General features: G+C 43.6%; 1 protein-coding gene across 2 annotated transcripts in view; it reads left to right on the top strand.

The window, feature by feature from the left end:
• The first annotated feature begins 16,072 nt into the window (after positions 1–16,072).
• LOC135205593 (uncharacterized) overlaps positions 16,073–22,461 on the top strand; it is a 514,233-nt gene continuing 507,844 nt past the window's right edge. The window contains exon 1 of one of the 2 annotated variants that reach the window (XM_064236362.1): positions 16,073–16,208. The gene's annotated coding sequence lies outside the window, so the exon portion shown is untranslated. Of the gene's footprint in view, positions 16,214–22,461 lie in introns of both variants that reach the window. The other variant, XM_064236363.1, reaches the window with a different exon arrangement.

Raw genomic sequence — 22,461 nt, 5'->3', positions numbered from 1 at the left:
ATCATGCAAAGGCAATGCAAGCATATATTTCAGTTCATCAATATTAATATATCTCAAAGCATCAATAGTAGAATCAATTCAGCATCAATACTCAAGCATAGCTTGATCAATGATAAATGCAAAATCATGAAATAAACAGTCAAGATTCCTCTTCAAGGAACTTGCAACTCACTCAGTGCTCGTCACAGAGCATACTCATATTAGGGCCATCATCAATGGCAGAAAATTTGTAATACACTGATGCAATTATGCATAGGTGATTTAGCAAGACCAGCCAATTAAGACAAGAATAGTAACAGAAGATCACTTACACAATAAGATCGTTACAATCTACAAATTCAAAGGTTCGTTTTTGCAACAAAAAACACTTATACAGTGGTACCTCGAGATACGAAATTAATCTGTTCCGAGGCGCCTTTCGTATCATGAGGTTTTCGTATCTTGGACCACATTTTACATGTAAAATGGCTAATCCGTTCCAAGCCCTCCAAAAACACCCCAGTAAATTTTATAATAAAGCTAAATTGACCTATAAACAATAAAATGCTACAACAATCTGGACATTCAATACCTAAATTAATAGCGTACTGCTAATTACCTGTAAATAAAGTGTATTAGTGTACATGGTATACAAGAAATACTGTACGTATGTAGTAAAATGTGGAAGCTTACCTTTCGAGTGAGGCTATCTCCAAAAGTGGCGACAGAGGAGGAGGACAAATGGCAGATACGTACGTACATACACTTAACTTTACAAAACACATAAAAAAAATGTAAGGAAAACTTAACTAAAATTTACGAAACACATTAACAAAACTGTAACACTTAACTTTACAAAAAACTAAAAAAAAAAATAAAATTTTGTCTTTTTTTATTTTTTATTTTTTTTTTTACTTTTTTATACTACTTTACGTAGGTTTTTTTTTTTTTTTTTTTTTTTACAAAATTTCAACTTCATCACCACTTTCAACTTTCTGTTTTCTAGTATCACTTGGTTCTTCCTTTTTACTTACTCCTGCTAATACTAAAGGCCTCTTTAAAAAATAACTATCCAAGGAAGATTGCTTCTGCCTACTTTTCACAATGTTCCTGAAACGACTCAGGCAAACGTCATCGAACTGCGCAAGCATACGACCTGTGTGATCCTTTTCGGGGTGTCTTTTTTCTACAAACGATTGCACTTTATGAAAAGCGGCTAGAACATCCTTAATTTCTGCCGTTATCATAGGGTTGTCCTCCTCCTCTTCGCTGCTGCTAGAGAACTCCTCTTAAATGACATTATGTTGCATGGCCTCCAACTCCTTCAGGTCATCCGTCGTACGCTCCTCTTGGTGGTCCTCGAGAAGGTCGTTGATGTCGTCCTCGTCGACGACCAGCCCCATGGACTTGCCGAGTGCAATGATCTCGTCAAGATCTGGTTGCAAAACAGTTTCAGCACCAGCTTCACCCACATCGAATCCCTCGAAGTCTTGGGCGGATACGGCATCAGGCCAGAGTTTCCTCCACGAGGAATTCAAGGTTCACCTCGAAACCTCCTGCCAAGCTTGGTCGATGAGTCGGATGCATATGACTATGTCGAAATGCTCCTTCCAAAATTCACGCAAGGGGAGGTTTGTGGTATTGGTGATGTCGAAACATCTCTTGAAAAGATGTTTCGTACACAGCTTCTTAAAGTTCGATATCACTTGCTGGTCCATGGGCTGGAGGAGAGGGGTGGTGTTAGGCAGAAGATATAGAATCTTGATGAAGGAATACTCTGCTAGGATATCTTCCTCGAGGCCAGGAGGGTGGGGAGGGGCATTGTCCAACACCAGCAGACATTTCAGAGGGAGGCGCTTCTCTTCCAAGAATTTCTTCACTGTTGGGCCGAAACACAGATTTACCCACTCCGTGAACAAAACCCTCGTTACCCAGGCTTTCACATTAGCCCTCCACATCACTGGAAGCTTCTCCTTAAGCACTTTGTGGGCCTTGAAGGCTCGAGGAATCTCGGAATGATACGCCAGTAGGGGCTTCACCTTGCAATCCCCACTGGCGTTTGAACAAAGTGCGAGCGTAGCCTGTCTTTCATAGGCTTATGCCCAGGTAGCTTCTTCTCTTCCTGCGTGATGCACATCCGACGAGGCATTTTTTTCCAAAAAAGGCCAGTCTCATCACAGTTGAAGACTTGCTGAGAATTGTAGCCTTCCTTGGTCATCATCTCATCGAACGTCTTTTTAAAGGCTTCGGCCGCTTTCATGTCCGAGCTGACAGCCTCCCCATGCCGCACCACCGAATGGATACCAGTCCGTTTACGGAATTTTTTGAACCACCCATGCGAAGCCTTGAACTCTGGGGTTGGCGTTGATGTCCCTTCTCCTCCGTCGTCTTCGGCCTGGGCAATCAAATCGCCGAAAATAGCGCTGGCCTTGTGGCAGATTGCCGTCTCCGTTATCGTATCGCCAGCGATTTCTTTGTCTTTTATCCAGACAAGAAGCAGCCGTTCCATCTTGTCGTGCACGTGGGTCCTCTTGCTGGACAAAATAGTGATGCCCTTAGAAGGTGTAGCTGCTTTGATGACATCCTTCTGCTTAAGGATGGTGCCTATTGTCGACGGATTTCAGCCGTATTCCTTTGCGATCACACTCAATTGCAAACCAGCTTCATACTTCTTGATAATCTCCATCTTTGTCTCCAAAGAGAGCATTCGCTTCTTTCCGTGAATTTCAACTTTCTCGGGACCCATGACTACGTTATGCTGTACGTAATTTATGTATAAGTAGAGTAAAGTTTTCACACAACACGATAAAGTATGTATACTGCAACAAAATCACTAACAAATTTACGTTAATAAACGAAATCGTTAGACCGAACGAATACTGCGTGCGTATGGTAACGATGCTGGTACCGAGTGGCCGAAGAAGCACGCCGCTACGTAGATGCATCATGGGAGGGATGCTGACCAATAGGAGAGAAGGATCTCATGGCGGTGACTAGCATCAGGAACCAATGGGAGAGCAGGAGGATGGTGGCGAGTCTACTCAGTTGGCGGCACGCGAGTTTCAAAATTGTTATCAGTGGTTCGGGCGAATCTCGGACTTTACAGAAACCTTTCATATCTTGAAAACTTTTCGTATGTAGAGCCATTAAATCTTTTGTGTTAGCTTTCGTATCTCGAGTTTTTCATAAGCTGAGCCTTTCGTATCTCGAGGTACCACTGTACAAAGGTTTCACATGGTGGGAGCTCTTCCCTTGCAATGCAAGAGTTACAAAATGTACAAAATTCACAAATCAACACATATACAAGTCGTTCTGTTGAGTCCGCCATGGACCGCGGGGTCGGCTCGCATGCAACAACTCAACAGAAAACGGAGTATAGAGAACGGAGTCTTGGCCCTAACTCCTTCAAAACTCTTTTCCAATGTGCACATTTTCAGAGTTCACCTCTTAACCTTCAACAAATACATACACTACACTAAATCAGATTGTCTCTTACCCACCCTGACATCCTTTTTCTCTGTTCCTCTGCAGCCTTCCTTTTTGGTCAGATACCTGCATCACGCACTGTCTTACTCATTTCACTCCTAACACTACTCTTGTTGTCCTGGACATCATCTCATCGTTCGTCATCTTGGGCGTTCATCTCATGCGGGACAATATGTTGTATTGCACACAGATGTGCCTCTCCCTTAAACAGACTTTCAGGGACTTGACTACTCCTTTTTCATCAGGATAAAGCTTGAGGATTCTGCTGAGGGGCCATTGACCACATTTGCGCTGGTCTGTTTTCACCAGCACAAGGTCACCTACACGTAGCACAGTTGGGGGGGCCTCTCACAGGTCATGATGCTCTTGCAGAGATTTGAGGTAGCCGTCCCTCCAGTCCTTTTTAAACCGACTGAGGATCTCTGTCAGCCTGAAATATTGGTGACGGAGCTGATGTGTCGTCAGCGTCATATGCATATCCTCATGAGGAAACTTGGGCAGCAGTAAGCGAACAACATCACGGATGAGGTGCAATGGTGTGATGGCTTCATCCTCACGCATGTCTCCCGAGTACATCAAGGGGCAGTTGTTGACCACAGCTTCGGCTTCTTTGATCAGGGTTTGGAGTTGTTCCTTGGTGAACAGATTCCATTGTAATGAGCATCCTCTTGACAACCCCAATCAGCCTGTAAAAAAATCCCCCCTTCCAGGGAGATTGGGGGGTTTAAAAAACCCACTTGATTCCCGTTCAGTGCAGGAATCCTCTGGTAACATCCTCATTGTACTCTTCTTGGAGAAAGGTGCTTGCAGCCCCGAAGGTCAAGGCATTATCGCTGTAGATGGTCGAAGGAGCACCATGGGTAGCTGTGAAGCATCTAAGCAGAAGAACAAAGGTATCGGCATCCAGGCCACTGCAGTAATTGAGATATACTGCACGGCTGGCCAAGCAGGTGATGATGAGAGTGTGCCTCACTCCTCCTTCTATGGGTATGGGGTCCGTGTAGTCTACTCCTACCTTCTCGAAGGGACGTATCATGAGTGCTCTATTGGTTGGGAGGGGTGAAGGTGGTGGTTGTTGGAGAAGAGGTCTAAAGGCTAACACACATGCCCTACATCTCCCCACTACTTTGGCAGTAGCCCTCAATCCTGGGCTCCAACATTCCTGGCAGAAAAGAGTTATCAGAACATTAATCCCACAATGCATGTGAGTTGCATGGAGATGGGTGAGATACAATGATACTAAAGTACCTTTGGAGGGCAGCAATACGAACTCATTCTTTGTATTAGTAACATTAACTAATCTATTTTGTGTGAAAATTATGCAGTTCCCAAATTTCAATACCCAAGACATAATTTTCATAAGTCGTGTGAAGTCTATGTTACTCCCTTGCAATTTCCATAGTTCAGTGGGCAGAATCAAAGTTTCTTCTTCCCTGAGCTCTCTCAGGGCAGCCTTGATCACATTTTGTCGGATTGGAGATTCTCCCTCTTTGACACATGTCTTAGTAAAGCCAGTCCTTCATGCCACAAATCGTGCAATGTTGAACCTCGGGGCAAGATGTCAGCTGGATTCTATTTCGTGGGGACGTACTTCAACTCAATACCGCACTCCTGTTGGATAGAAACAATCTCCCCCACTTGATTAGAAATGAACGTGTTTTTACTTCCCGTGCGGCTACCTACCCAGGCAATAGCTACTTTGCTATCATTCCAGAGCACTATGGTGGTAAAGCTAAACAACTTTCAAAGATGCTTTCCCAATCTAAATCCTAACAATAATTCTAATAATTCTAACTTTGGAATTGTCAGTTTTCCTCACTTGCGAGGTGTAACTCGCATTTTGGAAGTTAAGAGATTAAAGTGTTCAGATCTCTGTCTGACATAGGCTACAGGACTTTAAGCTTTGCTTAAAGCGTCTGTAAACAGATGCAATTCGCTACCTTTATGCACAATTCCCCTTTCAGACTTACATATGTGAACACTGTTGAATTCAGCAAGTAGTTCGCTAGCTTCTAGTTGGTGATCATCTGACACCACATCATCCCAGCCTACCCCGGCTTCCCACAATTCTTGAAGGAAAATTTTTCCTTGCACAAAAAGGGGACTGACTAGCCCTAAGGGGTCAAAATTGGCATTTGGTTAGATGATTGGAACTACTTCTACAGCTCTGGAAATTCTTAGCCTTTAACTCAACTCATCTTCCCTTCAATCCCAACTCATTCCCAAAACATTGACTTCATCAGGTTCCTTGCAACCAATTTGCTGATCAAACTCCCTACAATTACTTGCCCACCCCGTCAAAGGCATGTGGGCCTCGTCTAGCAAAGATTTGACCTGGCAATAATCTCTTTCCATTAGTTCCCTGGCTACAAATGTCTGCAGATAATTATCGACATAGAAGGATTTAATGATATCTTCCCTCCCCCACTCACGGAGATGGGTTTGGAGCACTTGTTGCAAAAGATAAGGACTACTGGTTACGCCAAAAACCACAACATTAAAGGTGTACATGGCCACTCGTTTTGGCTCTCGTTGCCACAAAAAAATTTGCATATTTAGTATCATCAGGATGTACCATTACTCTGTGGAAAGCTTTTGATATATCTGATACTAATGCATAGGGAGCGCGTCAAATCTTAAGGAGCAAATCATATAGCATTTCAACTAAGTTGGGACCTGGATAAAGGCAATCATTTAATGACAGTTCTCCCTTGACTTTAGAGGACGCGTTGAACACATGTAAAGGAGTCATGAGACTCTACTTCTTGACCCCGAAGTGGGGCAAGTAATATCCCTCAATCTTTGAATCAGTGACTTCAGAAATGAACCCAGCGTCGAGATACGTTTGAAGGACGTTCTCATAATCTCTTCAGTATGCAGGTTTTTTTTAGAAATTGTATTTCCAATGCGTTCAATTGAGAAAATACATTACGATAATTTGTATCTGGGCATTCTGGCCTGTGGAACAGTAAGCTTACTTGGTACTCTCACTGGGTACATACAATGCTACTCTGGACTTTATTCTGAGGTGGTGTACTGTTCATGGGGAGCGATGCCTACAGTATCCAATCTCCATCAAATATCAATGTCAATCTCTGGGGTGGCTTGACAAACTCGTAATGTGCGAACAACAGATGCATTTATCCCTTCCAGGGCCCACTGTGGTACACGACCATATGGCATTACGCCTTTATGTGTCAAACAAGCTAAAATAATCTGCCCCAACCAGGATATTAATATTAGTGAGAAAATCACTATTAATTTTATCATCGCCCATAGTGCAACCTTTGCACTGCAAATGCGCTTTTACGTTAGAAAGGCCAACATTATGAATGGGAATGTTTACATCATCATGGACAACGAGTTTAGCGTGGATTACTCTGGCACTCACAAGTATTCTTCATGAAACGACATCGTACTTACCTTGTAAAATCTGCAAATTCAATGATGCAATATTCAATCCTAACTTCTTCGCAAGCCAACTCGAGGTGAAACTGTGTTACCCACCGGTATCCAAAAATACTCAGGTGGAAAGGGGTTTGCTTTGTGAATACACAGTGCTGTAGCAGTTGGTAATAAGGTAGCCAGCAACTCGGTCGAAGGCTCGTCCTTGACCATCTTTGCTGTTACACACAGTTTCTCATCTTTGGTTTTGGCTGCATTCTTTGACTTTAGTTGGTGCCTGGGTTCATCACAGACGGCAAGCCTACTTGTGATGTTTTTGAGGAGGACTGATAACTGGGGTTGTTGGTGGACGTGATGGATCCGGGTTGCGCATTGTCTTTCTTACAAATCAAACTGTGATGTCGTCCATCACATAACTTACAATTACATTTTACATTACATTGCCTACTGGCGTGACCGGACGCTAGGCAGTTGGAACATTTCTTATTCAAAATTAACTGACGTTTTTTAGTCACCACAGCAGAGTACTTTACACAATGAGATGTAGTTTGATTGCCATTGCAGAGCGGGCAAGCGGTTGCACAGTTAGCGTTTGCTTCGGATCCCGTCTTACGTGCAGTTGACAATTCCGCTCCTCTCTGCAACGCATGATCCTCCATAATGAAATCCAGTGCTTTAAACAACTCGTTCAATGAAAAATCACATTTACGCAGATAATCAACTACTTTTGTAAAGACTTGCCCTTGCGACAACTTCTGCTTGATAAGACTTAATAACATGCCTTGATCTAAAGGCGATCCGCTCAAACGTTTGACTTGTTCGATTAAAGCAATTAGTTCTATGCTGAAATTCTTGAGGTCAACATAGTTGCACTTGGGGACAAAAAGATTGGCGAGCCTTCTATGCAGAATGACTAGTGTGTGCTGCTGGTTGCAGGAATACTTCTCAAGCAAATCGCGGGCAACTTGGTAGTTTGCAGCTGTTACACTCAAGGATTGAACGACCTGAGTGGCTCTCCTTTTAATGAACCTAATAAATAGGTATACTTAGCAACATCATCAAGATCAGGTCTACTATGCACATGTGCATCAAACAGTTCAAGGAATGTGGCGAATTCGCTTTTTTCACCTTTAAACGTGGGCAGGGGTAGCACTTTGAGACGTGATAAATATGTTGTTGGCTGCGTTACGCTAGTCAATGTGCCAATACAACTCAATAACAAGGTTACAACTTGGCCTGCATCTTCCAGGACGTTAATGACTTTGCTTTCGAGTGATGACTCTAATTTGGCTGTGTGCGACATGCATAACATTCGCAACTGTTCATCGTCTGATTGAATTCTGTCTAACAAATTCTGATAAACATTCTCAGTTAACAAGTTTACAAGATTTGTATTAGCACAACTGACAGTGGTGGTCAGAAGGCCTACAAGGACTCGACTTGCGTTTTATGGAGGCGTCCGCCATTTTGAGTTTCTCTATAAATTCCAAATGCTACAAAGGAAATGACATCACCCTTAATATTATGTTAACAATTCCCTGATTGCTTTTTCTGCCCGCTTACAGCAGATTAATCTAATAACACAAGGAAATATGGCTGAACATATGCTACGCGCATGAACATCATTACAGTGGGCCCCCCGTATTCGCGGATTTCTCTCTGGACCATATCTACCCATTATTTGCAGGGAAATCGCCTATTCGTGGGGTTTTCCGACAAAAATAATCTCTAATTAGTGTATTTTGATGTTATTTTCATGACTAGATACATTTTTATGATACACAAATGATTTACTAATTTTCAAATATAAATATTGATTAATACTGTATCAGTAAGTTTAATAAAATCAAATGGTATCACATAGTAAAAATAATAATCCTCTCTCTCTCTCTTACAGAGATGTGTCTTTTGCATGATAAATAAATTATTTACTATTTTCAAATATTAATGTAAACAGCAATAATATCAATTCATTAAAGAAAATACTATGGAAAATTAGTAAGATTTTAGTTTATAAATTTAAAAAATTTTGTAAGAATGAAGGATATCCCAGTCTTCTCTCTCTAACTCCAGGTACTAAAACTGTCAAATATATCAAGTAATGTGACTGGAGGGGGAGGAGCTGTTGTGTTGTTGCCACCAAGTGTTCATGTAATTTCCCTCTCTCTCTCTCTCTCTCTCTTTCTCTTACTGAGACGAGAGAATTTTTATAGTATAAGTACCATATGTTTATTAATACTTTCAAATAATATAATAATAATAATATAACTGTAATTAGAAAATTCATATTATGTGACATTATTTGAAAGAAATACAAGAATCTATCCATTTCACTCTTGAATAAGAATAACTATCTCTCTCTCTTTTGCCACGCTGGAAGTGTTAGACAGAGAGATAAACTCCTCTCTCTCTCTCTCTCTCTCTCTCTCTCTCTCTCTCTCTCTCTCTCTCTCTCTCTCTTTTACTGAGATGAAAATTTTTTATGGTACCTGCTAGTAGGTAATATGTTTATTGATATTTTCAGTTGTTATTAATAATATTAATAATAATTACAAAATCTGTATATGTTAGTATTTTAAAGAGTTAAAAATAACCTTTCCATTTCACTTACGTAAAGATAACTCCTCTCTCTTACTGAGAATAGAGAATTTTTATGGTAGATGCATATGTGTTTATTAATATTTTTAAATAATAATAATAATAATAATTTCAAATTAAAATCATTCCCTTGAGAAGCTTGAAATCAGAAGCTGTCAAATATGTCAAGTAAAGTGACAGGGAAGGGGAACAGTGCCATATAATGGTCAACGAATTTAATGGGTTTTATGCAATTTCTCTCTCTCTCTCTCTCTCTCTCTCTCTCTCTCTCTCTCTCTCTCTCTCTCTCTCTCTCTCTTACTGAGATGAGATTATTTTTATGGTACATGTATGTAATAAGTTTATTAGTAATATTTTCCAATAATAATGCTATAATATGTATAATAATAATAATATAACTGTAATTACAACATTCATATGTGAGTATTTCAAATACAATAATCTTTCCATTTCACTCTTTTAGATACTGTAAGGGCAACTCCATTTTACTCTTTTAGATACTGTAAGGACAACTCTCTCTCTCTCTCTCTCTCTCTCTCTCTCTCTCTCTCTCTCTCTCTCTCTCTCTCTCTTTTCGCTGCAAGTGTTAGAAGTATGTATGTATGTATGTATACACTTTTAAGGGTACTAATGTTTAAAATTACTTGGACATTATATTAAATTAAACAACTCTAAGATTTAATATAATTAATAGTAATAATTTAAGGTAAATTTGATGTATGATACACTTTTTAAGGGGGTACTAATGTTTAAAATTACTTGGACATTATATTAAATACAATCTAAGATTAATATAATTATATGATAATAATTTAAGGTAAATTTGATGTAGGATGTTATATAAGGTATACATTTGGTGTTTCTATTTCTCTCTCTCTCTCTCTCTCTCTCTCTCTCTCTCTCTCTCTCTCTCTCTCTCTCTCTCAGCAAAAGAATTGATAGACACAAATAGATACTTGTTCAGCCCTCCAAAATAGAAAAGAAACAAATAAAGAAAGGAACAAAGAACATGAGATGAAGGAAAAAACGAGCCATCACCACGCTATGGAATGTCAGCAACGAATATGCAAGCATCAGCTCCAAGATACAGTGCAAGAAACAAGAACTGTATATACAATGCTAGGGGATGGTGTAGATACGGAGAAAATTGCAGATTCTTACTCAAAATGAATAATTCTGATGAAGGAAGATCAAATATATTGGAAAGGTTGGATTTTTTTAATGTCAGAATTTCTGAAAATGAAGAAAAGAACAACATACCAGACCAGGAAAGAGACATGGGAAAATCCTTATTATTACCCATATTAAATGAAGGGGATAACACGCAAACCATCATAGTGATGAATGCGCATGGTTTAGTTATGAGTAACTCAAAAAGAAAAATAGAATTCTTAGAAGAACTAACCCAAATTGAAAAGAAAATAGATATAATGAATATAAGTGAAACCTGGTATTCCCAAGAGACTGGTAATGATGATCACATAAAGGGGTTCCAAACTTATAGATCAGATAGAAAAAATAGGAATCAAGGTGGAACCGCAATATATGGGAAAGACATAAAACAAGGAAAAATATATGAGAAATATAGTAACTCAGAATGTGAACTAATAGTGGTAGAATTTGAATCTGAAAAATTAATGAACATAGTAATATATAGACCCCCTAATACTAAAGAGTTTGACGCAATAATAGAAAAATTGGATGATATATGTAGAAATCACAAAGACTGGACTATTCTCCTATCCAGAGACTTTAACTTTCCTTTCGTAGAATGGAAAGAACGAATAGGAGATTGTGGTTGTATTTATGCATATAAAAAAGAGAGTAATAGTAGTGCAGAGGCAATTCGAAAACCTATTAGATATGCTACTAGAATAGAACATTCAACAAATAAATCACATGCCAACAAGAAAGGAAAATACTTTAGACCTAGTATTTATGAACGAGGTGAATTATGTTAAAGAAATAATAGTTTATAATGCGAGTATTTCAGACCATAATGTCATAGAATTAACAGTCCATTCCAAAGCAAGTGAAAACAGAGATAAGCAAGAGATAAAAAAGTCGGAAGGATATGGAAAATATAATTTCTATAGTAAAAATATAAAATGGGCAGAAATAAATGAAGAATTAAACAAAGATTGGGATAACATTTTCATAAGTGATGATATGCAGGTAAATGTGGATATATTATATAAAATAGAGAAAATAGTTGATAAATAAGAAAAGTAAACATCAGTCATGCATACCAAGAGACAGAAGGATCTTGTTCCAGAAAATCAGAAAGGGGAAAAAAGTTCTTGCAAAAGAAAAGAATGCATGGAAAGTGATGGAACTAAAAAGTAAGATAGAAAATGCAGAACAAAAGGTTATACAATCAAAAGAAAATGAAAAATGGGACTTGGAAGAAAAAACCCTAGTAAATATCAAGCAAAACCCCAAACTATTGTACTCATATGTGAAAAAGATGAATAAAAGAAGAATAGAAGTAGGCCCTCTAAGAAATGAAGGGAGATTATTGAATGAAAAAAAGAAAATATGCAACATATTGGCAGAAAGATATGAGAGAATTTACCCCTAGAATTGATAATGAAGATAATGATACAGAAATAAGGGATGAAAATAGTGAATATTTATCAGATAGATATTGATGAAGCTGATACTGTGTGCAGGCTATTAATGAAATTAAAAATGGATCAGCAACTGGGCCTGATGGTGTCCCTGCCATTTTGTTAAAGAAAGTAGTTCATTCTATCGCAAAGCCCCTTACAATATTTTTAAGGCAAAGTGTAGATACAGGTAAGATTTATGATGAGCATAAATTAGCATATATTACCCCTACTTTCCAAAGAGGCTCAAGACTAGAGGCAAGTAATTATAGTCCTGTGAGTCTAACATCACATATTATGAAAGTGTATGAAAAGGTAATGAAGAAAAATATGAAACATTTAATAAAAAATAATTTGTTTAATATAGGACAACATGGTTTTGTACCCGTAAAAAGTACACAAACCCAACTGTTAGTCCACTGTGAGAACATATAAAAATATGATAAATGGAAAAGAAACAGATGTGGTTTATCTAGACTTTGCAAAAGCTTTTGACAAGGTAAACCATAATATATTAACGAAGAAAATTAGAAAACATAATATAGTGGACAAAGTAGGAAGATGGATAAAAGAATTTTTACACAACAGAAAACAGATAGTTATTTCAAACAACAAGAAATCGGATGAAGCTAAGGTAATATCCAGTGTGCCACAAGGTACGGTGCTAGCTGCATTGCTGTTTGTTATTATGATTGCTGACATAGACAGTAATTTTAAGGACTCTGTAGTGAGTAGTTTCGCCGATGACACAAGAATAAGTAGAGAAATTACTTGTGATGAAGATAGGAACTCGCTACAAGAGACCTTAACAAAGTATATGAATGGGTAGAGGTAAATAGGATGGTATTTAACTCTGATAAATTTGGATCAATAAATTATGGAGATAGGGAAGGAAAGCTATATGCATATAGGGGACCTAATAACGAGACAATCACTAATAAGGAAGCAGTTAAAGACCTTGGTGTGATGTTGAATAGGAACATGTTATGCAATGATCAAATAGCAATTCTATTAGCAAAATGCAAAGCAAAAATGGGAATGTTGTTATGGCACTTCAAAACAAGAAAAGCTGAACACATGATTATGCTTTATAAAACGTATGTTCGTAGTCCACTTGAATATTGCAATATGATATGGTATCCAAAAGGATACTGCTCAAATAGAGAGTGTACAAAGGTCCTTTACAGCTAGAATAGAAGAAGTTAAGGATCTTGACTACTGGGAAAGACTATTTTAAAATTATATAGTCTAGAAAGGAGAAGAGAACGATACATGATAATTCAGGCATGGAAACAGTTAGAAGGAATTGCCAAAAAACATCATGGAGCTAAAAATATCAGAAAGAGCAAGCAGAGGTAGATTAATAGTGCCCAAAACTATACCAGGAAAACTAATGAAAGCACGCAGGACATTAATCCACTACGCACCAGCATCGACAATGCAGCGTCTATTCATTACTTTGCCAGCTCATCTGAGGAATATATCAGGAGTGTTTAAGAATAAGCTCGACAAATATCTAAGCTGCATTCCAGACCATCCAAGATTGGAAGATGCAAAATATACCGGAAGATGCATTAGCAATTCTCTGGTAGATATTAGAGGTGCCTTACACTGAGGGACCTGGGGCAACCCAAGCAAGATGTAGGGTCTGCAAGGTAAGGTCTGGAAAAGATATATGTATTTATCGGAGGGGAAGAAGTGTTGCCTATACAAGTTCATTTCAATCTTTTGATATAGTAAGGAGTTATTCTCTCTCTCTCTCTCTCTCTCTCTCTCTCTCTCTCTCTCTCTCTCTCTCTCTCTCTCTCTCTCTCTCTCTCTCTCTCTGTTATTGGCTGTTTATATGTTTCTAATGGTAAAATGTTTCAGATGACTTTAAAATTATATTAATAATACCAATTCAATGGTATATTTGATGTAGGATGATACTTGAAGTATACATTTGGTATTTGAACTTTCAAGATAGGCAAATGTAACCATTTTTAGAGGGAGTTCTAGCTATTTGCAGGGGCGTCTGGTACAAATCCCCCGCGAATACAGGGGGAACATTGTACAATGGTTATGCTAGCCTTGCACTGGCACAGGCTCTTGTATCTAAATAGCCCCTAACGTGGGGAAAAAACAAACTAGGCTCTGTCGCAGAGCACCTGGCCTACAGTAACTTTTGCGTTTTCATTACACGGAAGGCATGAAGGTAGTTGCAAATGACCCAATGCTAAGACTCAAGACCATAATCAAGCTGCCGTTGCTTGGGGACTGGATCCACATAGGGCTATCCGGTTCAACGAAGGACCAAAATGTTGCTCATGTTATAGCGACTGTTTTTCAGGTTCGTGCCAGATGGAGGGAGCCTGATAGCCCTACCTTAGGGGACAGGTTCCAGCCTGTGCACAAGGACAACTCGAATGGTAAACATGAAAGATTTCAACAATTTTATTACAAAACTAAAATTTACTCACGTTAACAGTGAAACAAAGCAGTGATGCGTGAATTTGGGTGGCACAGCACCCGAAATTTAGATGAATTTAACGTGGCCACACGACCACTCAAAAAACACATAAAATTCACTGAAATTGAATCGCATTTTCATTAAAACAGATAGGGACACATTCCCGAAAGTTGATTAATCAATGTCAGCTAAGGTTTACATCAAGTATAGCCCAACGATATGGCTACGGTAAAAACAATTACTTACTTTATATAATGTTGACGTCACTCGCACCTTACCTCATGGCTAAGTTCACACCCATACACCATGTATACGACCCAGAGGAGCTGCTAACTGATCTGCTTTAATTAGAAGGAAGAGGTCGTGCAGTTGGTGCACTCACATTTTATACCAGGGCGGATAGGGTTAGTCAATTTTACCGAAAAATTTTTTTCCTCAAAAAGAAAGCATTCTTCTGTTTCTTGTATAATTTACATGACAACAAGAATTCTGTTATTAATCCAAGGGGTTGGGGGGAGGGGGGAAGAGGCGAGGACTGATAAATGCGAACTGACAAGAAAGAACCATTCTGCTTTAGCTGATCGCCTGATACGTGGCAATTTGCCTTACATTGAAAAGCGGGAAATGGATGGACGGGTGGGATTACATCACGGAAAACTCGTGCAGGCGGTGCAGTGCACTAGTTTTTCGCGACAGCAAACATGGCTAATGCAGTCAGCAGTAAAAGCTGTGGCAGGGTAAAGATATTAAAGAAGCTCCATTGGAAAGGATTAGCGATCCCATCCTTCACGTATGCCATGAAAGTCATGAAACTCTACAAGAAAGATATAAATGAACTACCAAAAATAGATAATCAAGGTACTATGCGGCACGTTGTGTTTCAAGATCTGAAATGAGGGCCTCTTCTTGCCTCTCAAGGGATATGAAGAGTAAACTATTTTATCTGAAGCATAGTGCACTCAAGAGTGGTGGACATAACCATAGAACAATACGAACATAAGAATGAAAGAGTATCTGATATAGTCAAACATAAACTTAAGTACAATTGAATCAGTTAATGAATGGTAATAATTTTTTAAAGAAACGATAAATGGGACAAAAAACCACAGCTAAGAGAATTAATGACAAAACAATCTTAAAAATCTATACAAAAATATAACGAAAAAACATAGGAAAAGAAACCTGGTATGATAACACTGAAGAAACAATGCTGATCAGTAGGGCTAGATCAGTGTTTCTGCTGTGAAGAAATAACTGAAAACTTAGAATATTTCTTACTCTGCTGCTCAACATCCTATTATGACATCAGAAATAGATATAGATTCGTGCAACAGCAATATCAAGAAAATTAAGAGGAATTGATAGTTACCATTCTTCTGTTTGTAGATCTATCGACGGAAGAAATTGAAAATAGGAAAGATATTATAAAAGATTTGTGGTATTATAGAAACAATAAACTTAAAAAACACAAAGGAGGAGTAGAACAAGGAAGGCGTTGCAAAGGTAAATTGAGCCCATTACTACTACTACTATTATGCACGTTGAACACTGTCCCACTAATATCAAACTCCAATCGCTCATGTCGAATTGCGCTAAATAATTTCAGACTCGGTGTTGTTATTTGCTATGGGGGATTTATGAAATGAAACGGTACTCTTTCTTGGACAGTTCACTGGAGCATGGTAAGGTATTAAGGTTATTATGCAGAAGGCTTACGTTATTACCTACTAGCTAGTGCTACTATAGGTACTACCTAGTACTACCTAGGCTACCTACCTAGGGTAAATAACAGAGTGGATCATGTTCGATCAGCGTGTACAATCCCAAAAAAAGTACATTATAACGTGTCCTGACGGAGATGGGCATCAGTCGCGACTTGTTGTTGGTGAGAAACGGAGCTAAAGACCCCTACTCTCCTTTCGAAGTAAGTAGGTAGGTAGGGTAAAACACCATGGCAGGCCAAACAGGCCACCTACAATCAACGCTTGCCACCCTCCGAAAAAGTACATTATAACGCGTCCTGACACCGGAGATGGGCATCAGTCGCGACTTCTTGTTGGTGAGAAACGGAGCTAAAGACCTCTACTCTCCTTTCGAAGTAAGTATTTTCTCCAAAGTTAGAAATTAAGGCCAAATTTTAAGATTTAAACAGAGGGTACTGAAAACGGTCTCAAACGTAGTGCAAATCTCACCAAAACGCGTTCAACATTTTTACTTACAACTCGAGGTACCTATTTAGAAGATTGACGCCATCTTGATGTTTACGGAGTCGCTTGTGTCAATAAACTAACCATTTCCTGTGATAAATCCGCACACCACTTGTGCCCACAGACGCTGGGGCACTTTTATCACAACAAACGGAAAACTTTTCCTCACCGAGTAAACAACTGTTTTGTAGAAGAAGACGACGAAGCGTGCCCTTTCGATAATTTTTTAAATAAATAGTAAAACATCAATATTTTACATTTGTTCCGATACGTAATACAAACCATCGGTCCTTTAACAATAGGAAGTAGGTAGCTAGCGGCAGCTGGAACGGTCGTAAGCTTCGAACAAGGGGAGAACGGTAGTTAACTGCTTGTCCGACAGTCGCGCGCCGCGCAACTGGGAGGTAAACAAATCACTTTTGCTTTCGGCCGCGGGTGTGAAGGACGTGTTCGTCATCGCTCTCTGCCCGCTTCATCGTCGTATGCTTTGTTTATATTGTGTTTTCTACTAATGGTTTGTTTGACTTGAAAATGAAACTGTAAGTACACTGTTTTCATTTTCATTACTTAATTATGAACCAACATGGAGCTATCGCCGTAGATGCGGTGATTTCCTCTCTTTTCATGAATTGTACCCTTGAATTATGTTTCGGTGCCGAGGGCGGGCACTCGCGCCGAGTCATGTATTTTGGGCGAAAGTGTGTAGGGTAGAATATCACAGCAGGCCAAGCAGGCCACCTACAATCAACACCTAGCCACCCTCCGAAAAAGTACATTATAACGCGTCCTGACACCGGAGATGGGCATCAGTCGCGACTTCTTGTTGGTGAAAAACGGAGCTAAAGACCTCTACTCTCCTTTCGAAGTAAGTATTTTCTCCAAAGTTAGAAATTAAGGCCAAATTTTAAGTTGTTCCGACACGGCATACAAACCTTCGGTCCTTTTACAATAGGAAGGTACTAGCGGCAGCTGGATAGGTCGTAAGCTTTCGAACAAGGGGTTCGGTAGTTAACTGCTTGTCCGACAGGCGCGCGCGCGCGACTGGGAGGTAAACAAACCACTTTTGCTTTCGGCCTCACAGATGGATGACGTGTGTGTTCGACGCTCTCTGCCCGCTTGCTCGTCGTTTGCTTTCTGAGTATTTGGTTGTAATTGTGTATGAAAGAGTATTGTAAGTACAATCATTCTCTCTTTGCATAATAATTACTGCCTTCAATTCATTATGATGAATCCTCCTCGCCTCGCTACCCCAAGGAGACTTTGCCCGGGTATCGAAGGGCGTAAATGTGGGAAGTTTAGATCGTTTCCCAGAGATTGACCCTCATATTTTGTGTGCTCGTGTCGGGGGCGCGAATGCACCCGGGCCGAGCCCTGTGATGTATGTAATGACTGGTCGGAGGCGCAGTGGGACTTTGTATGAGGGCAGGAAGAAGCGAAGGCCTGCAAAGGAGTCGTCGGAAAGCTCTCCCGCGACTCCTTTGGTGACGGACACTTCGTCTTCTTTCCTGCCGCCCGCTCAACTTCCACGTCTCGCGCCTTCCCCTTCGGGGGGTGTCTAGGTCCTTCTCCTCTCCTGACGTGTCGAGTGTAGGAGGGCGCTAGATACCCTGACGTAGAGTTTGTACTCTGGTCCTCTATCCGCTCGTCTTCGGCGCGAGCCGGGGTAGAGGCATCCTTCTAATCACCCGACTTTTGCCTCCTCAGGTGCGGTTGCCGTGAAGGATGACCTCGGACAGGTGTGGGCATCGTTGTTGGGCTGCAGGGCGTCCGCCAGGTGTCCAGGGGCTGCTCTATCATCTCGCTGGCTCCGTGGCGGTCACTACATTTGCAACGCGGTCACAGAACCACCACCACGGACCCTTACAACACCCGGCTACGCGTCACCTCCTCACCTGGTGTACACCCAGCACGCGGTCTCTGTGCACCCACAACATCGGTGCAGGGGCCAGTCGCCGTTAACTCGGGGGAGTGTGATGCCGCCACCTGGGTTTGCCGTGCTGCCGCGACCGGACTTCATGTGCCCGAAGAGCTCGCCCCTGGACCTCCCACCGGGTACCGAGGACGTCTGTGCCGCTGGTTCGACCACCTGGACCGCCCACACAGCCTGCCGTACCTGCCGTGACCACCGCTGCTGTTCCTGTTTTCCTGCTCCTGCCGTCTCGACTGCCGTTCCTGTGATGCTCGCACCTGCTGATGTTGTTCCTGTTCTGGCGCCGCTGCTCCCGATGCTGGTCTGTTCGGACAGGTACGTCCGGGCCCTGTTGCTTCGGCAACAGCAGCCCCGGCTCCGTCCTGGATGACAGATCTGACGTCGGTCCTGAGGAGGTTGACGAAGAAGAAGAAGAAGAGGAGGAAGGTGTCGTCGTCGTCTTCATCGTCTTCTTCGTCGTCGTCGTCGTCTGCCGCCTCTTCTTCTTCTTCTTCTAAGGCCCCACCGCCTAAGAAGAAGAAGGTTGCCTCCCCCCCCCCCTAAGAAGTCTCCTTCGGGAACTTCTAAGGGCCCGTCTCGCTCCGGTGAGACGGGGGTTCTTCCGCTGGTGCCCTGCCCTCTCCTTCGGAGCAGGACCCGTCTCTTCTCCCGCAAGGAAGAAGACTACGGGGACCAGAGGGGTGCCGGCTAACACCGGCACTTCCTCGCCTGCTGTCAGTGGTTCGGCCACAGCAGCAGGATCCGGCTCGGCCGCTCGTTCGCGAGAGGTACCGAGTGTACGGTCGCCTAACAGTGACCGTGCAGCCAGGAACCAGACCTCTGAGTCCGCTCAGCGTCAGGTTCACGGCACGGAGGAGCGGAAGACTGGTGACAGCCGCTCACGCGGCTCTCACCAGACCAGCCTCGTCGTCTCACGGCGAGCAGCTGGCTACCCGGGCGGACGTGACGGTCCATGACCGGCCACGGGCTGAGGCTGGGAAGAGGTCCCCCCGTTCGCCGGCACCAGCCACGGCTGGTACCAGCGAACTGACGCACCGTGAGGATACGCACCGATCTCACAGTGACAGTGGAGCTCGCCGGTCGCCTGACCGTCGCTCTCGCAGAGAGCGATCGGGTACGGCGACCAGCACCAGCTCCTCTGACACACGAGACCGGGGCCGCTGTTCTCGGTCCAGCCGTTCTCCACAGCGAGACGGCTCGACTAGGTCTGCAGCTCGATCACACCACCCCGCGGGTTTGGCGATCGCCTGCAGTTCCTCCAAGCCCACTGGTTCTGCCAGCGAGCGGGAGGGAGCGTCAGGTCTGCCTCTCCCATACCTTCAACCTCCTCGGGTTACACCGGGAGGGCGAGGTATTGAGGAGTGATCGTGAGGGGTGCGCCCCTCAGGATCCCGCCACGTCGTCGTACGTACCAGGCTCGGTTCTCGGACCAGCCAGGTCGTACGCACAGGTGGTTGGAGGAGACCGAGAGGGGCTGTCGCTGCTCCTCTCCTTGAGGGAGGAGGGTCTCGGGAGATGCTCCTGTTTGAGGGACTGGACGGTCCGACTCCACAGGATGCTATCCACGCCCAGATCCAGAGGAACTTTGCCGAGGTTATTGCGCTGATTCGTCAGCACAACGACCTCGGGGAAGGATCGCCGCTCCCACCATCCGAGCCCACGTCCCGGCTCGAGTCGTTCTGGGCCCGAAGAGGGAACCCAGACCGACGGTGGGTTTGCCGCGTTCACAGCTTGCGGACTCAGTGCTGGACCAGGTTGAATCGCTTGTCTCCGGGCAAGACGGTTCGCTCAAGTCTGGCAGGTCGAACAAGCTGCTTCCACCTCCTCTGCTACGACAGCGGCGGTTTTACGTGCCATCTGAAGACCCGATGCCGCCCAAAACAGGTGAACCCGGAGTTTAGCTAGGCTGACTCCGGGTGTGGTCTCTGCAACAGCTCCTGTCCGAGAACCTGTGGTTCTCGCAGCAAGAGGCACTAGGCCTGGAATCTACCGCCATGGCAGCTTTCCAGGCCGTCTCCTGGCTAGATCTGTGGTCCCTCACAGTATCTAAGGTCGCAGCCAACTCCGGGGGAATTTCTCCCGAAGAGGACTCGGCCTTCAGGAGACTTTGCCAGTCTGGGGGAAGAGCCATCTCCTTCCTTGCCCACCAGACGGTGAACCTGTGGGCCAACCTGGTTCTCCGACGAAGGACGCTGTCCTTACTCTCGGTTTTCCAGGGCGGCCGGGCGTGAGGCGGCGTTGGGGCTTCGAAACGGACCTCTACGGAGTTCCACGTCTCTCTTCCCAGGAGAGATGGTGGACGCTGCGGTGGACAGACGGCGCACTGATGACAGTGACCGTCTGGTTCACCAGGCAGTCTCGAAGGCTTCTGGGCAGCCTCGGACTGCGGCCAAGTCTAAGAGCTCGGCTAGCGCTTCCTCGGCTTGCTAAGACGGTTGCTGCGTCGAAGCCCCGAGGAATGACTCTGTCTTCTTCGACTTCTAGCAAGGGGAGCCGTAACCAGCCCTCCTCCCAGCCCTCCTCATCCCGTGGAGGCTCTGGGAAGAAGTAAGAAGAAAGGGGGGAAACGCTAGGGACGGCGTTCCCCTCACCTGCTGCCGGAAGTGGGGGGGGTGCCTGGCCAGCCATTGGGCAACATTGCAGCGCTACGGCGCCGAGACCTGGATTGTAGATGTCCTTCGGGAAGGGATAGGTCTATTACCCTTCGAATCTCGGCCACCCCTCACCTCCAACCCGGTCCAACAGCAGTCGTACGTTCCAGGGTCATCGAAGGACGTAGCACTCAGACAGGAGATCAAGACCATGCTGAGCAAGAGAGCTGTAGAGATCGTCACGGATCAGTCACCGGGCTTTTACAGTCGACTCTTCCTGGTGGAAAAGTCTACGAGGCTGGCGCCCGGTGATAGATCTCTCTCCCCTGAACCGGTGTTCGCCAGACCCGGTTCACGATGGAGACGGCACGCTCAGTGCTCGACTCCATCAGGGAGAACGATTTCATGCTTTCAGTGGACTTGAAGGATGCGTATTTCCAAATACCCATTCATCATCGTCCTCCAGAAAGTACCTCCGCTTCATCCTCGACGGGACGGTGTACCAGTTCAGGGCACTGTGGCTTCGGTCTCTCAACCGCCCCACAGTGTTCACCGCGAGTGTTCACTCTGGTGTCTGCTTGGGCCCATTCGCACGGATACGTCTGATGAGGTATCTCGACGATTGGTTAGTCCTGGCGAGCTCCCGCTCGCAGTTGCTACAGGACAGGGATCGACTGCTCGAGTTCTGTCGCGATCTGGGGATCGTTGTGAACTTCGAAAAAGTCCGATCTCGAGCCCAAGCAGAGGATGTAAGTACCTGGTATGCTGATCGACACGGTAGCAGGCGAGTCTTCCCCGCAGACTCGCGGATCAGCAGATTCAGGGAGGCAGCCAACCAGTTCCTGTCCTCCGGCAGGAACAGGTAGCTCAGCGATGGCAAGTCGTGATCGGACACCTCGTCGTCACTCGAGAAGTTAGTCCCTCACGGGCGTCTTCACCTGCGGTCTCTTCAGTGGAGACTAAAGGAGAGTTGGTCACGGCGACGGTGATCCCCCCCAAGCTTTCCAGTGTCACTGACACAGGGGTGAGGCAGGACCTAGCCTGGTGGCTCGACGACAGGAACCTCTTAAGAGGAGTGCCACCTGCGCACTCCCCCCCCGACATGCAGCTGTTCTCAGACGCATCGACCGAGGGATGGGGCGCACACCTGGAGGAGTTGCTGACTTCAGGAGTGTGGGACGAGAACGACAAGCACCTTCACATCAAT

Source organism: Macrobrachium nipponense, chromosome 24, assembly GCF_015104395.2.
Source record: "Macrobrachium nipponense isolate FS-2020 chromosome 24, ASM1510439v2, whole genome shotgun sequence".
Taxonomy (NCBI): Eukaryota; Metazoa; Arthropoda; class Malacostraca; order Decapoda; family Palaemonidae; genus Macrobrachium; species Macrobrachium nipponense.
Note: the sequence above shows the minus strand (reverse complement) of the source record. Positions and strands in the feature narration are given on the sequence as shown.